This window comes from Dermacentor andersoni, chromosome 1 (assembly GCF_023375885.2).
Source record: "Dermacentor andersoni chromosome 1, qqDerAnde1_hic_scaffold, whole genome shotgun sequence".
Taxonomy (NCBI): domain Eukaryota; kingdom Metazoa; phylum Arthropoda; class Arachnida; order Ixodida; family Ixodidae; genus Dermacentor; species Dermacentor andersoni.
Genome location: NC_092814.1, coordinates 341192932 through 341209199, shown reverse-complemented (window position 1 = coordinate 341209199; position 16268 = coordinate 341192932).

Below are 16268 nucleotides of genomic sequence, written 5' to 3'. Positions count from 1 at the left end.
TTTGTTGCTTATGGCAACAAAATCCAACATCCTTTGAAACATGCTCACTTGCTGTCTGATGCACAAAATGAGGAACGCTGCCTTCTCTAAATTTATTAGCAGCAAGAAAGCCACTCTGGAAGCAATTATATACATACACAGCAACACACACTAAAACCTACAAATGGGAGAAAAAACACAAACTAGGCTAACAATAAAAGAAACCTGACACCCAACAAGTGTTACATGTTACTCAAGTATGCACATTCAACCTGAGTTAGAGAGATAGATGGTCGACTCCCGCACTCCTGTGCATGCATGTGGATATGTTAAGCCTCAGCTACTCTTTCTATATCATAACTATCCCCATGTTTGTGAAATCTGGTGTACAACTGCAAGAACAATGATGGCTTGAGAGGTGGTTCACATTTCAATGAGTTCTATAAGGAGGATGCATCAACTGTTCCAGCCAATGTACACATTACCAGATGAAAACAGCCGCTTATAAACAGCACAACACCATACAGCACAAATTATATATTTGCCACGTGTTATTAAACTTACATCATTAAAGTACATTAGAATTGGTGCTAAGGCTGGTGCACAATATATGCATATACTTTAAACAATCATAAATAATGCAGGAGCTTGGAATATGATTGGCCATTCTCGGAACTGCTTTGATAATACAAAAGTCAAGGCTTTGTTTTTGGCATCACCCACTTCAATTCGTTTTCTTTCTTTTTCCAATTGAAGCATTGGCAAGGTTTGTGCCATGCGCTTCGACAGTGATTTTTTCCTTGTTCGCGCACGGCCATGACCATAATACAAGAAAATCGCCCCAGTAACGCAGTGGTCCCTGCCTACTTTTCCATATACTTTACCGCAATACATTACGTATGCTTCACCGCATAACATGACTGTATTGCGGCAAAGCTAATTTTATGGAACTGACATTATGTAACGGACCTTTTGTCCTTCTGCTGCTCGAATGAGCATAAGCTAGAAAAACCACAAAATAAAGACTTGGCTCGCTGCTGGTTGATTTCTAGCTAACATTTCGAGACGCCCACGTTGTTTACAAAAAAAATCGGCGAAGTTTCTCGCGCTCGGACGCGCTTCAAAAGGCAGCGTGCACATGACCACCTATAATTAAGGCAGTCATAAGCGGCAACGAAATCCACACAAGGTACATCAACTTCCACAAAGCTACTGGGCAACGCCATCAATAACTGGCACACGGGCCACCCAGGAACTGGCAAACGCTGCGATGACATCCACACAAACCACGTCGCTTTCCACAAAGCTATTGGGCAACACGATCAGTTACAGGCACAGGTGAAGTCCGCAAAACACTACATGGGCAGAACTACTACGGCCATACTCAATCACTTCGCCACAAGCTCTCACATTTAACGACATCAAACAGCTACAATCACTCCTCCACAGCCACGGACACAGGCGAAGACCGCACGGGCAGAACGGAAGCACCGATTCAGGGCTCGATCATGGCTCGATCGTCGCGTTCATCGCTTTAGCGCCACCTATTTAAAAATAATATACGGAGCCAAGCCAAACCATTATTTAGCGTCTATTTGGGTGAACCTAACGCTTTCGGGCCCTAAGCGTTCGAACGACCAGGGCACGATAACGCTTACCCCCCCTTTCCACTCCTGCGACCGGGTCGCAGGAACGGCGGCCCCTAGAAAAGAGATCTGCAGCGCCACCAGCGGCCGTCAGTGGCGTCCGGCGTGTCAAGAGCGCCCATTTCCCTTCCGTTCGCGCCACTAGAAAGTATTCTAGTTCACTATAATAAAACTTAAGGTAGCGACTTCCTCTGAACTTTGCCGCTTTCTCTCGCCTGCCGCGCCTCCGGAGAGTCGACCCTCTTATTGGTCAAAGCGTCGTGGTCGCGTAATAGCGCGCGCTTTTTTGGTCCGTGTAGCAGACGCCGGCGTCATTTTTGGGTATCGAAATCGCACTTTGGTTCGTTTCTCGCGGCGGAGTTTTGGCGGAGAGCGTTTCGCCAGCGCTGACGCCGTTTACGTATGGCGGCGATGCCTAGACTGTTGTGCTTATGGGTGCAACAACCGAGGAGGCAAGGAAGGGGAAAATACTGTTCGTCGTTCCATCCGGAAGAAGCAACGCGGCTTGCCAAAAACATTGAAAATGCGCGGGACCGGTGACTAATTTGTGAGGTAAGTGGCCGTTCATCAGATGTCACTCGTTTTTTTTTTTTTTTTTTTTCAGGAGATTTAATTGGTGAGAAGCGCGAGCGTTTGCAGCCTTTCTTCGCATTAAATAACGTTCGGCATGGTTGTAGTTGGAAGCGTTCACTCGCTGCGACGGAAGCCGTATTCCATGTTGTCTGAGCCTCGCCGTTCACGCTTCTGGTTCGGCAGGCTTTATTATGATGTTCGCTGTAGTTTGATGTAGTTCGCTCGTTTTGCTGTAGTTGAAACCGTTGCTGTGCTCAGGCACGAAAGTTGCGCTTCATATGTTAATTCGGCCACGCTGTTCACGCTGCTTGCGCTGCAGGTCTATCTCTGCAGAGTGGTGCGTATGGCTAGACGTATGGGACGAAGACTAAAACGACGGTTGTTGTCGTTTGAACCCCCGCTGTTCGTGCTACTCGCGGTGCAGGTCTAGCTTTTATGTAGTACGTGCCCATTGCTGCGCGTATTTGTATTTGCAGGGTTGTTACCAAAGTCGGCAGCTACTGTGAATTCGTGTTCTTAAATATGGCGCTCGCTCGCTCTGTAAGCCGGAACTGACCACGTGCAACCCATAGTACGTCATATCTGCGCGCATAATAAATCAGAATGCAGACATCCGCCAAACACAGCCTAAAATATATTGGGTTCAAAGATGTCGTGCAGATCTAAGCTGGTTGAAGCATTTTTAACGCGGATAGATATGGTAAAAGAAACCTCTAACGAAGGGGCGCGCAATATATGACCCAGATCAGTTTCAACGTTCGACGTTGATAAAATTGTTATGGCCACGCACACGGCGGGCTGACATGTCAACAGTTCTTGTTTTCTAAATTATTCGTGAAATGTCACGGCGTACATTTTCTTCCGTGCCTTGTACCATTTTTCAAAAAGTTATGCCACACCAAATCTTAGCTTATTCATAACTTCACCGAAGACCAATTTGAAAGCCAAATCCTTCGGAATTACGGCATCAAGAAATTAAGGCCCGATGCATTACCAAGCCTTTTTGTAGTACGAGCAGATGCGCCTTTGAAAGATTATGGAAGTAGCATACGTCCATCGGTTCTGATGGAGCCTACACCCCAGGTAGCACAAAAGAGATACGTAACGTTTTCGTAGCGTTTATCCAAGACGATAAAAACGGGTTAAAGAAGACACGAATGAGAGAACTTCGGCGGGAAAACGTCGTATATCTCTGCTAACGTCCGGCTTAATTACTTACTTGAGACGATCTAGAACAGGTCTGCAAGACGTATTCGAGAAGCTGGTCTAGAAATAGGATTGGGAAAGACACAAGTAATCCCTTTGCCAAAACTATTCGTAACCAATTTTTAAACGTTTTTAGGACGTTATCAAAAAGCTGGTCTAGAAGCGGTCTTGAAAGGTTTACGATCATCTGAAGCTAATTTTCGCGGGTGACGGGCACGATCAGACATCGTTGTTCAAAACACGCGTTTAGTTTCGCCTCACGCGACTGGCCTATGCCGCGCAGACGTCGTCAGCCGCACCCGTTGGCATGGCCTAGGCCAATCGCGTGAGGTGAAACTTATCGGGCGTTTCGAACAACGATCTCCTATCGCGCCCCAGATGAGTAGAAGCGTCGGTGTTGACTGTAAGAGCCATGGCGCAGTGCCAAGCACTGTTCCCCGCATGGCGGGCGCATCCTCTACCAAGTCGCACGAAAATGAGCCTGTTAGGAATAATAAATCCTTAATACCGCCTTTAGTAACTTACAACCACAATGGGAATGACATCCTGCAAAGAACAAATGGCCACGTCTTGGCAGGTGGCCAGACTAAGCCCTTCATGCCAAGAGTGCATGAAATGAGAACATTCTGACAAAGAAAAAACACTTTATTAAAATGTAATGCTTATGCAAGGTTCGAACAAACTGTGTGAGAAATGCAAATAGAAGTAAAAGTACATCAGCAATGACAAAAGTCGCAGAAAGGATACGTAATGAACTCGAAAGCGAACATTCACTAGCACCTAAACAAAATTCCAAGTACACATACAAAAATGAACAGAAAAACCTGGAGTGTACTAAAGTGTCTAATTTATCATAGTAAAGTACACGTGCTATTAGGTGGACTAGAGTTATGCAGAAGTGACATCGGAGCGAATGGAAGAAGTAGACTGAAAAATGCAAGAGTATGAATCGGATGGTAACTGCCTCCAAGCAATGTTACCAATCAGCTAGAAGCTTGAAAAGAGCACAAAAAGAAATAATACCGCATACCATCATACAACAATCCTGTGACAGAAATAAAAAAAATGGGAACAATGCAAAATTGGAAATATTGCCTTTAGGATATATCAAAGAAGGTAATGGCGAGAAAAAATAACCATACAACAAAAAAGCAATAAAGTGAAATTAGTACAGAATACTTAAACGGGGGATTCAGTGTAACAAGTGAACACTACTGTAGTACAGCGAACGATGAGACAGTAATGCTGCATCTTGCCACTCCAGAATGTGAGAAATGAATATGCAAGCCTCATATTAGAAACTTACATAAACATGGAAATGAACTGGAATGCACTGGAAGCTCCATTTGTGTAACAAAGGAAGCAATGGTCATAATAAATCATCATCATCAGCCTAGTTACGCCCACTGCAGGGCAAAGGCCTCTCCCATACTTCTCCAACTACCCCGGTCATGTACTAATTGTGGCCCTGTTGTCCCGGCAAACGCCTTAATGTCATCCGCCCACCTAACTTTCTGCCGCCCCCTGCTACGCTTCCCTTCCCTTGGAATCCAGTCCGTAACCCTTCATGACCATCGGTTATCTTCCCTCCTCATTACATGTCCGGCCCATGCCCATTTCTTTTTCTTGATTTCAACTAAGATGCCATTTACCCGCGTTTGTTGCCTCACCCAATCTGCTCTTTTCTTATCCCTTAACGTTACACCCATTATTCTTCTTTCCATAGCTCGTTGCGTCGTCCTCAATTTGAGCAGAACCCTTTTCGTAAGCCTCCAGGTTTCTGCCCCATATGTGAGTACTGGTAGCACACAGCTGTTATACACTTTCCTTTTGAGGGATAGTGGCAACCTGCTGTTCATGATTTGATAATGCCTGCCAAACGCACCCCAGCCCATTCTTATTCTTCTGGTTATTTCAGTCTCATGATCCGGATCCGTGGTCACTACCTGCCCTAAGTAGATGTATTCCCTTACAACTTCCAGTGCCTCGCTACCTATCGTAAACTGCTGTTCTCTTCCGAGACTGTTAAACATTACTTTAGTTTTCTGCAGATTAATTTTCAGACCCACCCTTTTGCTTTGCCTCTCCAGGTCAGTGAGCATGCATTGCAATTGGTCTCCTGAGTTACTAAGCAAGGCAATATCATCAGCGAATCGCAAGTTGCTAAGGTATTCTCCATCAACTTTTATCCCCAATTCTTCCCACTCCAGGTCTCTGAATACCTCCTGTAAACATGCTGTGAATAGCATTGGAGAAATCGTATCTCCCTGTCTGACGCCTTTCTTTATTGGGATTTTGTTGCTTTCATTGTGGAGGACTACGGTGGCTGTGGAGCCGCTATAGATATCTTCCAGTATTTTTACATATGGCTCATCTACACCCCGATTCCGTAATGCCTCCATGACTGCTGAGGTTTCGACTGAATCAAACGCTTCCTCGTAATCAATGAAAGCTACATATAAGGGTTGGTTATATTCTGCACATTTCTCTATCACTTGATTGATAGTGTGAATATGGTCTATTGTTGAGTAGCCTTTACGGAATCCTGCCTGGTCCTTTGGTTGACAGAAGTCTAAGGTGTTCCTGATTCTATTTGAGATTACCTTAGTAAATACTTTGTAGGCAACGGACAGTAAGCTGATCGGTCTATAATTTTTCAAGTCTTTGGCGTCCCCTTTCTTATGGATTAGGATTATGTTAACGTTCTTCCAAGATTCCGGTACGCTCGAGGTCATGAGGCATTGTGTATACAGGGTGGCCAGTTTTTCTAGAGCAATCTGCCCACCGTCCTTCAACAAATCTGCTGTTACCTGATCCTCCCCAGCTGCCTTTCCCCTTTGCATAGCTACCAAGGCTTTCCTTACTTCTTCCGGCGTTACTTGTGGGATTTGGAATTCCTCTAGACTATTCTCTCTTCCATTATCATCGTGGGTGCCACTGGTACTGTATAAATCTCTATAGAACTCCTCAGCCACTTGAACTATCTCATCCATATTAGTAAAGATATTGCAGGCTTTGTCTCTTAACGCACACATCTGATTCTTGCCTATTCCTAGTTTCTTCTTCACTGTTTTTAGGCTTCCTCCGTTCCTGAGAGCCTGTTCAATTCTATCCATATTATAGTTCCTGATGTCCACTGTCTTACGCTTGTTGATTAACTTAGAAAGTTCTGCCAGTTCTTTTCTAGCTGTAGGGTTAGAGGCTTTCATACATTGGCGTTTCTTGATCAGATCTTTCGTCTCCTGCGATAGCTTACTGGTTTCCTGTCTAACGGCGTTACCACCGACTTCTATTGCGCACTCCTTAATGATGCCCATGAGATTGTCGTTCATTGCTTCAACACTAAGGTCCTCTTCCTGAGTTAAAGCCGAATACCTGTTCTGTAGCTTGATCCAGAATTCCTCTAGTTTCCCTCTTACCGCCAGTAATAAATAGTAAGTGTTTTATCTAAAAAGCCCTTTACAAGAGGCAAAGTTGTACCTCTCTGGCAAAAACAAAGTTGCAACGAATAATTTGCAAACCAGCAAATACATTAATTAGCACGCTGACATGTCACACTTTGCGCACATCTCCAGTCTCCTAAAGTAAAAAAAAAAAGCACTCTGAATGAGAAAAACGTTTAACACATGTAGCCCAGAGCAAATTCTTTGCCAGTTCACTCACACTTTCGCATCCAAAAACATTTGCCACAAAGTCCAGGAACAGTTCCACTGATGTTTACCAATTCACCCCCACTTTCACGTCCAAAAATATTTGGCACACAGTCCATGCAGAGCTTCATAGATAAACAGCTTGAGAGCACCCTACTGATTATTGTGCAGTCCCGCTGCTGGAAATAGAACTGCCGCACATGCTGGTAGTGGTTTCAATGTGGACACACTTGCTGCCCTGGACAGGTATGCTCAGATATCTGCACTGGTGCTCCATTTTGTTGAAGTAGACACATTGATGCACTACGCTGGTAATTGAAATGTTTTGAATGCACAAGTATTGACTTCACCAGGTAGACTTGCCCACATACCACCACTGGCATATATATGCACTTGCTCTTCACTCAGTAGCATTGAACTTAAAGTGTTCCCTATGTGGGAGCCATGTGTAAAACCGGTATCACACGACCACTCTCGATCGCCATCAAGCCCGATCCAGATCGAAATTATCGATGCGACTGGCTCACTCTCGTAGCTTGCGCAGAGGAGCCAATCACGACCGAGAAATTCGATTTGTAACGGACTGGATAGCGGCTAAAAGAGCCCCGTGTGAAACCGGTATCAAATAATGCACAGACGTACGCTAGGAAAATGTGTTCCACAAGGACAAAGAACTGCGACATTCCCTGCAGTTTATATATATATATATATAAACTGCGAGAGCGCTTCGCGAACTCCATGCGCACACATGGCACCCGCACGAACTCGGCAGGCCGCCGTAAAGCGCGAAGGGCGCACAGCGTACATTCCGACACATGTCCCAAACTGCAAACAATCGTACTACCTAAAGCATACAAGTTATTTTATACCAAGGGCATACTCGACTCACGTATGCAGTATCCACAAGCGAGTTATGCAGCGTACATGCTGTATCCATTAGCCAAATAGTAAAATTGATAACAAGCACAAAGCTACAAGGGACTCAATACATTACTACCGTTTGAGGCGTCAAATAAAATCGAATTTGGCCGTTTCATATATTGGACACAATATATGGACACATGTGGTACCCGGTAATACCATGAAATACCCATCACGTGGGTAAAGGGGGCGAAAACACAATCGAGAACCTGAAGCGCAAACGATAAAAGCACGGTATGGTGCACGCAAAATTCTGTCAGTGCGCTGTAGCGCGAGGGAAGAAAATAGGGCGAGCACTTGACCTCACCTTTTGGGATGCCGCACTAGTACTGAATCATAAAAAAAAAGCCTGTTTGAACCAGTTCCCTTGTCTGCAACACTCTTGCTAAACGGGAGACTAAAATACCACGATGACGGCTCTATTGCGGAGATCGGCAAGGCGCGCACAGACAGAAATTTTGCCGCCTTTCTTCGCATTCTGCAAAATGCTTTCTTGTTAGGATCACGCATAGCGGCCGATCCCGACGCTAGGGACACACAGGCACGATTTCGTCCCTCTAACTTTCGTCCTTATACTGCCCTTAACGCCTTAATTACAGCGTCAGTGAAAAGGCGCCTCACATAACATGACAATGAACTTGAAGAGCTGATTAGTGCCCTCCACTCCGCGCCCTCCAATTGAAAACACTACTAATTTCCAAATTAAACTACACAAACAGATCGCACAACCCAAACTAATCACAGAACGTCGTTTTCTTGACGGCAAAACCCTGCAACACTTACATGACAAAGGGCAGTGGCAGCACATTCAGAACAGCCGCTATCATACCACAGCGCAATGCAAGTGCGATAACGCTATTATGCCCGGCTCAAACAGATCGCACAACCCAAACTAATCACAGAATGTCGTTTTCTTGACAGCAAAGCACTGCAACACTTACATGACAAAGGGCAGCGGCAGCACATTCAGAACAGTCGCAAACAGACCATAGTGCCATGCGAGTGCGATAACGCAACTATGCCCGGCTTCACGAATAACGTGGCCGCCTTGGTCACATAACAATTGAAAACACTACTGATTTCCAAATTAAAAATACACCAACATATCGCACAACCCAAACTGATCACAGAATATCGTTTTCTTGACAGCAAAACACTGCAACACTTACATAGCAAAGGGCAGCGGCAGCACATTCAGAACAGCCGCCAACACACCACAGCGCAATGCGAGTGCGGTGACGCGACGACGCCATGACGACGCGACTATGCCCGGCTCGCCCGGCTGCCCGGCATCACGAATAACGTGGCCACCTTGGTCACATGATTTGACGACGGTACCGGCACCTTGCGCAAGGTTGGATCGCGTTGATGGGTTGTTGAATATTGTAGAAGCCGCTAAAGAGGCTGACGCGCCGTGGCGTGGCGGTGGCGCCTTGAGTCGTTATCAAAACGTATTCACCCCTCGTTTTTAAGCTATCTTGTTTGGAACGTCTTTGATGCGTCGATTTTGGTCAAAAATCCGTTTCAGACGTTGAATCCCTTAATACGACGTTTTCAAGACTTTGTGTGCTACCTGGGACCCCACGCCTGTGTTTTAAAAAAGTAAAAGGCAAATATCCACATACAAAGCGTATGTTCCAATTTTCTTGGCGGTGTTGAAGTTCAAATGAACCTGATCAAAAGGCGCCGTTCGAGAAAAAACATTCCGTTAGCCCACTTGAGCACACCACCTCCACTGATGACACCGCAGTCGAAGTGATCGCAGTGGAAGGAGCTTCGCTAAAGCAGTGCAACGCGGATCCCGGCAGTTATTGAAGTAACTCATTCAGGAACCTCTCCTGTCACAAACGCAACAACCAAAACCCGCGCAGTGCACTGCGCGCCAAAGGGGCGAACGTTGGGAGCGTCTGCTAGCTGTGACCGGCCGGCCGAGGCTACGCACGTACGTACGTGCGTAGAAGCGCGCAAAATGAAGTCGCACGCACAAGGAGAGAACGAAAAGAAAGTTATTCGCATGGGCAATTTGGCAGAAAGGTGGTGCATGCAATCATTATGACTAAAAAAAATTGCTCGCGCAATCAACTGCAGTACATCGGTGGCAGTTACAGCTTCGCTGACCACTACAAGCTTTCCAGTGGCGGTTGTCAGTGGTTTACAGCCATATCCAAATGTCTTCATTCGGCAATTTGTTAGCCTCGACTAGCACTTTATTATCCAAAGAGCACGGAAAGAGAGCTTAAGGGAAACGAGATAAAGAGGAGAGACGGCCGTAGCGTCGTAATCATGTTAGCTTATTTCGCTTCAGAGATAGCGTGCAGCAACGAGCTTCGCCGTGCTCAGACGAAGCTTGTATTAAATGCAGAGATTAGAAATAAAAGCAATGTGCCAGGTAAACTTTATTCCACAAGGTTTTAAACAAAAGGTGTCCCACAGTAAGAGACCTTACAGATATCCAGATAAAATTTAAAAAAGGCATAGGTATACCAGCATTTTTGTTGTATAAATTAAATAAATGCCGAATGAAAAATACTACAGCCAATGTACAAACGTGAAGGTGTTATTTCAAATACCTTAGAAAAATATTCAGGAATACAAACCTGCTGTATATAAGTAATAAATATAATCAACAAATATAGCCAGAGATCCATGTTCCGTGCCTGACAAAAATATAACATGAGACAACAAATATTCATTGTAAACAGCTACAGAGTGGACGTTTCGGAGTATGCTCGATTCAGTCATGCATCGGCTTTGTGTATTTCTACATGAATAAAAAATATTCATCCGAGGTGCTGGGATTGCTTCACCATAAGAAGTGCAATAGATGAGAACGTTTAAAATAGATTCAAATAATCCAGTCTCACGTACAGCAGCTTAACTTCAGATATTTTGAAGATTCACGGTGGTTAGCGTTCGCGCGTTTCAAATACTTTGCAAAAAAATTGAGACGAGTAGTTACATAGAAAGCGATAATTTCAGCGGCAAGTGAGTGCCGCGAATGGGGCACACGACTGCAACTTCCCCCTTTTTCCTGATGAGTTCAATAACGCTCATGCATCACGCTTTCGTGATGAAGCTTCCGAGCACTGAAATACCTTGTGAATAGGTTCTCAAAATCTCTGATAAATATCAAGAGGTGGCCAGACGGGTACAGCAGGCCTCCCTTGTCCCGCAGTTAGACGTGTGTAATCAGCTGCGCTCAGCTTACTAACATATTCTTTCTTGGTTAGTGGAATATCGCGACAGTTTAACACTTTGTTACAGAACAAACTTCCTAGTCATCATCATCATCATCATCATCAGCCTAGTTACGCCCACTGCAGGGCAAAGGCCTCTCCCATACTTCTCCAACTGCCCCGGTCATGTAGCACCCTCTGCAGCGTCACAGATCTGACCGCCGCCGTGGTCAGTTGCTTCGCGGCTGCTGGGGACTGAGGGCCGGGGTTCGATTGTTGTATTCATATAGGAGGTTGTGGCCAAGTACAGCACCAGGGTGGCCTAGTCACATAGCCGCAAATGTAAAAAAAAAGAGCCCTTCATCACTTTTTTTGACACACGCGTTCGGCGTGATCCGGTTCTGCGCCGGACTGGTTGGCTTCTTCTATCAGACTTTCGATCAAGCCACATTTTCTGGCTTTGCACCACCCGCATCCTCTTGAAATCATAATTGGCTCTGAATTGATGCAATGATGCAATGCCTAGCAATGCGGCGGAGGAGCATACTGCGGGATGAGCGAAGAGAAGAAGGCAAAGAAACATCGGGAGCGGTGATGCAATGTGGGGACGACATTACGCCGTATGATAGCTCAATATGAGAAGCAAGAAAGGTTATAAGACTGGAAGTGATGATATAACGCGGAGACGACATTACTAAGATTACGCCGTATGACTAAAAAGGTGCAGGGGCTTTACTTTACGTATGATATAGGTCAATGATAAGTGAGAAAGGAGCGAGGTCTGGAGGTGATATGACGCGGAAACATACGGTCAACCCGCCAGAAGCATTGAATCTTACATTTGCGTCATCTGCATTTGTCCGGCCCCTCCTCCCTTTAGGAAATTTTCCATTTATACACAAATTTATTTTTTTCTAGATTGAAATGATATAACTATTACTGGCCCAGCCGTTTACGCATTTGTCATGTGAAAGGTTAACTGCTACAACAGTCTTGTTATATAATTCGTGAGCCCTCTCATAAATCATAAACATGTAGCCTGTCTCATGCTATCATATGCAAATGGCCCGCCAGTGGGATAAGCGTAATTTATTGCCTAACGTAGGACTGTTATGTAAACTGGCAAGCGTTTATTGTGCACGACGATGTTATGTGTGTTTGCATTAAATTACCACCCTTGATGCACTGCAAATATTTCTGTTAAGTTCAAAAATCAGTACTGCTATTGCCTTCAATGGCAGTAAAACGTGAAAAGTTTACGTCCTTGTAAGTTGTCTCTTTTCATTACGTCATTACAACTATGTATTAATTGATCAGCAAGTATAGTTGCTACGTACGGACCGGCGAGAATACAGAATAAACTGCTAAATTTAATTTCATGTTAAGAAGGAAACAGCAGAGCGCGGGAGGCAGTCTTGTAAAGTGAATGCAACGTATGAAATAAAAGAAAGTGAATGAACGGCGCGAAGCGTTAGCATGAGCAAGCCGTTTCGTTCTCCTGGTTATACGCGTCATCTCGAGCTTATTCTATCTTGCAGCACGTTTACGTTGTCATGCCACACTTAAATAAATAGCTCCGCTCACAGTGAAGTGCGCGCTGAATGTGTTCCAGAGCGAGGTCAATAAGCCCCATAAGTGCGGACCATTGCGGTGACAAACCAGCCAGCATAGAAGGAAATATACAAAATCCCCGTATTTACAGCACACAAGCGCGTTCTCCGTGTGGCGAGCCGCTGCAGTATTATCTTGCAGTTACGTAGTGTATTATAGGAGCTTAATTATCGCAATGTTGGCTAATAGCGACAAAATATCAAGCGCACAGCAGACGCCCGCCGCTTTGGCGCAGCGTGCACAGCGGAGAAGCCCGCGGGTGCGGCAAAGCAGCGCGGCGGCGTGGCAGTCCTCCGGAAAAGCTTCACCCTCCCAGTATTCTAGGTCACCCTAGTAGAGCCACCCTAACCCTAGCACGTCTAGCCAGGAACGCAGGCGCAAGATCGGACCATAAATTGGCTCATGCGCGCACCTGCGAGCACCCGGCGCAACTTGTCGCGTCGGCAAACGGGGAGAAGGGGTGCGTCCCGAGGAAGAGTAGGCGCCGCTGCTACACACACGCGCGCACGCACACACACGGCTCGCGTGACTTCCAACGGCCATGTCTCGGCGACTTGCCGGCGCCTCCCTAAAGCCGAGGCTTCCCGGCCCTTAGGCGCCTTCAAGGGCAGTATGGTAGCGCGATTCAAAGACGGGACAAGAGAAGACACAAAGGGACACACACAGCGCTACCATACTGCCCTTGAAGATGCATTACCAACAAGCCCACATTGCAACCCTCGTGAACCTTAGGCGCCGTCTGCAAATGGCTTCCCATGCCTGATTTTGGATGTCTCTGCGCTTTGCGCTCGCGCTAACAGTTGCCACACAAGCGAAGGGTAACATTAGCTACGGTGGAAATTAATGTCCATGCTGAACAGTTTCTGTGAACATTTTTTTAAAACCTGTATCGGAATTTTGGTTGAATAATCTGATCGCATCATCGCGCATCCTGTCATTGTATTTTTCGTGAATTCTATTTTTTACTCACACCAAGCGTACTGCTACTAATAATTTCATGTATTATTTCTGCTAGTGTTTCAGTGTTTTCCATTGTATAACTTACATGATTGTGCTTCCTTTGCATTTATATGTATGCCCTCCCTGCAATGATCTCTTGTGAGATCGGCATTATTCCTAACAGAATAAGTAAACGCTACGCGACTTCCGTTCGCCTGCATGAGCGCATTCAATCCGCCCATTTTTCGCTGCAGGAAAGGAAATATTTTTCCACTCTTGGCCCTCAACGAGGATTCAGCAGAAGACCCATTGGCGCAATAAATGCCGAGAACAAAAAGAACAAACTGTATAAACTACAGCAATGTGGTACGTGCAAGTTTTGCAGGGCTGAAGAAAGCGACCTGGCTTCAAAACACTTCCCGACTAGCAGCAGACAGCCAACACAACACGACAAAAGAAGAAAAAAAAACTGCGAAACGCAGATATTCTGCCGAAATGCATTAAAATCACTTGCTTCGGACAGGTTAATAGCGCTCTCTCATTGTTTCTCAAGTATTACACAATATATAATACGATAAAAACACATGCGCAAACAGCAGAACTGTTTATTTAATGTCTCAACTCGCCTAGCTTTATAGAAGCTGCTCTACGCCTCCCGAGCGCCGAAACAGGGAGGGCGACTGTCAAGTGACGAGAGGAAGCCCGGAAGGCGTTTGGGATGAGGAGATGTGTATCTATATGCTTAGTTTTTTCAGTCCTGAAGAAACTAGTTATTTGGAGCATTTTGCAGATTTTATTTCAGTTTGCTACCAAATCAGTTTTGGGCAGAAATATCACAAACATGGTTAACAGCTTAGAATACCTGTAATCCTAGCATTTACACCAGTAGGCACGTCGAACTGAGCATAATAGAATCCGTTGGCTTTTGTGCTTGTGCTATCGTTTCAGACTATTCTTGTAGTTCTGCCAAGCGTCATTATATTTGAAAAGTAGCACTGCTAAGCTCGAGGACACGGGTTCGATATCTGGCCGCGGCTGCCACATGATGGGAGCGGAATGCCAGAACCCCAGGTGTCCAAAGTAAACCCGGAGTCCGCCACTGCGGCGTGCCTCTTAATCATATCGTAGTTTTGGAATGCAAAACCCCGGATAGTATTATTTGAGAAGTTCGCTGAATCAAGCGTAGTGCATACACCATAAATGCAAAATTTTAAAATAACCCCCCAACACCAGCTAGCCCACTCTCTTGCTGCGCCTACGATCACCGGAAAAGTACTTGGTCGAGTTCCAGTGGCGTGCTCGTCAGCCTGAGTCGTGAAGATGGCTATTTGTTTTTGTTTCTCGCGGGGCCACGGAAAATCCGGTGTTGGCGTTGTCGGCGTGTGTTGGCCGTGAGCAAAAATTTCCGATAAAGGCAATAAATAAATAGACGCTAACCTGAAAAGAAAATTGCGGGCCGGGGATTCGACTCCAGTAACTATGGGTTGCGAGAGCAGCACGTTAAACCATTCAGCCACTGTTTTTTTTTTCTTTGTTGCCGAATTCAGCCACTGTCGGTCGATGGCGCGCACGCTCGATCTTAAACGGGGTTTTATATGAAGAAGTTCGGACGCGGCATATGCACGTGCCTTAGATGCTGCGTCCACTTCCTCTTCGATTGGGTCCCGCCAACAACAGCCTCCCATGATTTCCGATGCGGAAGTAGCACGTTTACGCTATCGCGTTCCACGTTTGAAGGCAACTTTGAACGTCTTCAGTAGTTGTGCTAGCCGCCATATACTCACCCACGTTAATACTCACGTCTACTCACGCTCACTCACTCACCTTCGTACTCACACCTACTAACACTTACGAGCACTTACATTCATACCGTCATTCACACTCATATTCAAGTCACCTCAACTCCCAAGCACTCATTCACATTCACACTCACCCGCTCTCAATAACTCAGGTTCATGCTCACCTCCACTCACCCACGTTCACACTCACCTCCACTCATACTCACCTGCACTCGCACTCACAGGTACTTACTCACGTTCACACTCCCACTCACAGTACTCAGTCACGTTCACACTCACTAGCACTCACTCACACTCACTGGCACTCAGCCGCACTCGCACTCACCCCCATTCACACTCGCTGGCCTATAACGCGCACTCGAACTCACCTCTGCTCACACTCACTCGTACTCACGCCTTTGAAATGAGTGAGTGTGAGTGGGTGCACTCATGAGTGAGAGCGCCGACCTATGCTTGCATTTCGCAGTTTCTTCCCGTTTTCATGCGTCTGCCACTTTTCTCACAATCTTGCTGCAATAAATTGTCTGCTATTTTCGTGTTCTTGGCTGTGCAGCAAGTTGATTTATATTGAAGGAACATGGTACATTTATTTAGGATACTCATTTGATGCGAGTTACTAGAAGTACAATATCGCAAACGATAAAGTTTTACTTCCTCAACAGTTGGCATGATTGTTGCGCTAAGTTATGGCTTGAAACAGGAAATATGAATTTAAATAAAACTAACATAAAGTGAAACACTTTTGCGCGCACGTCGTCGTCGCAACAT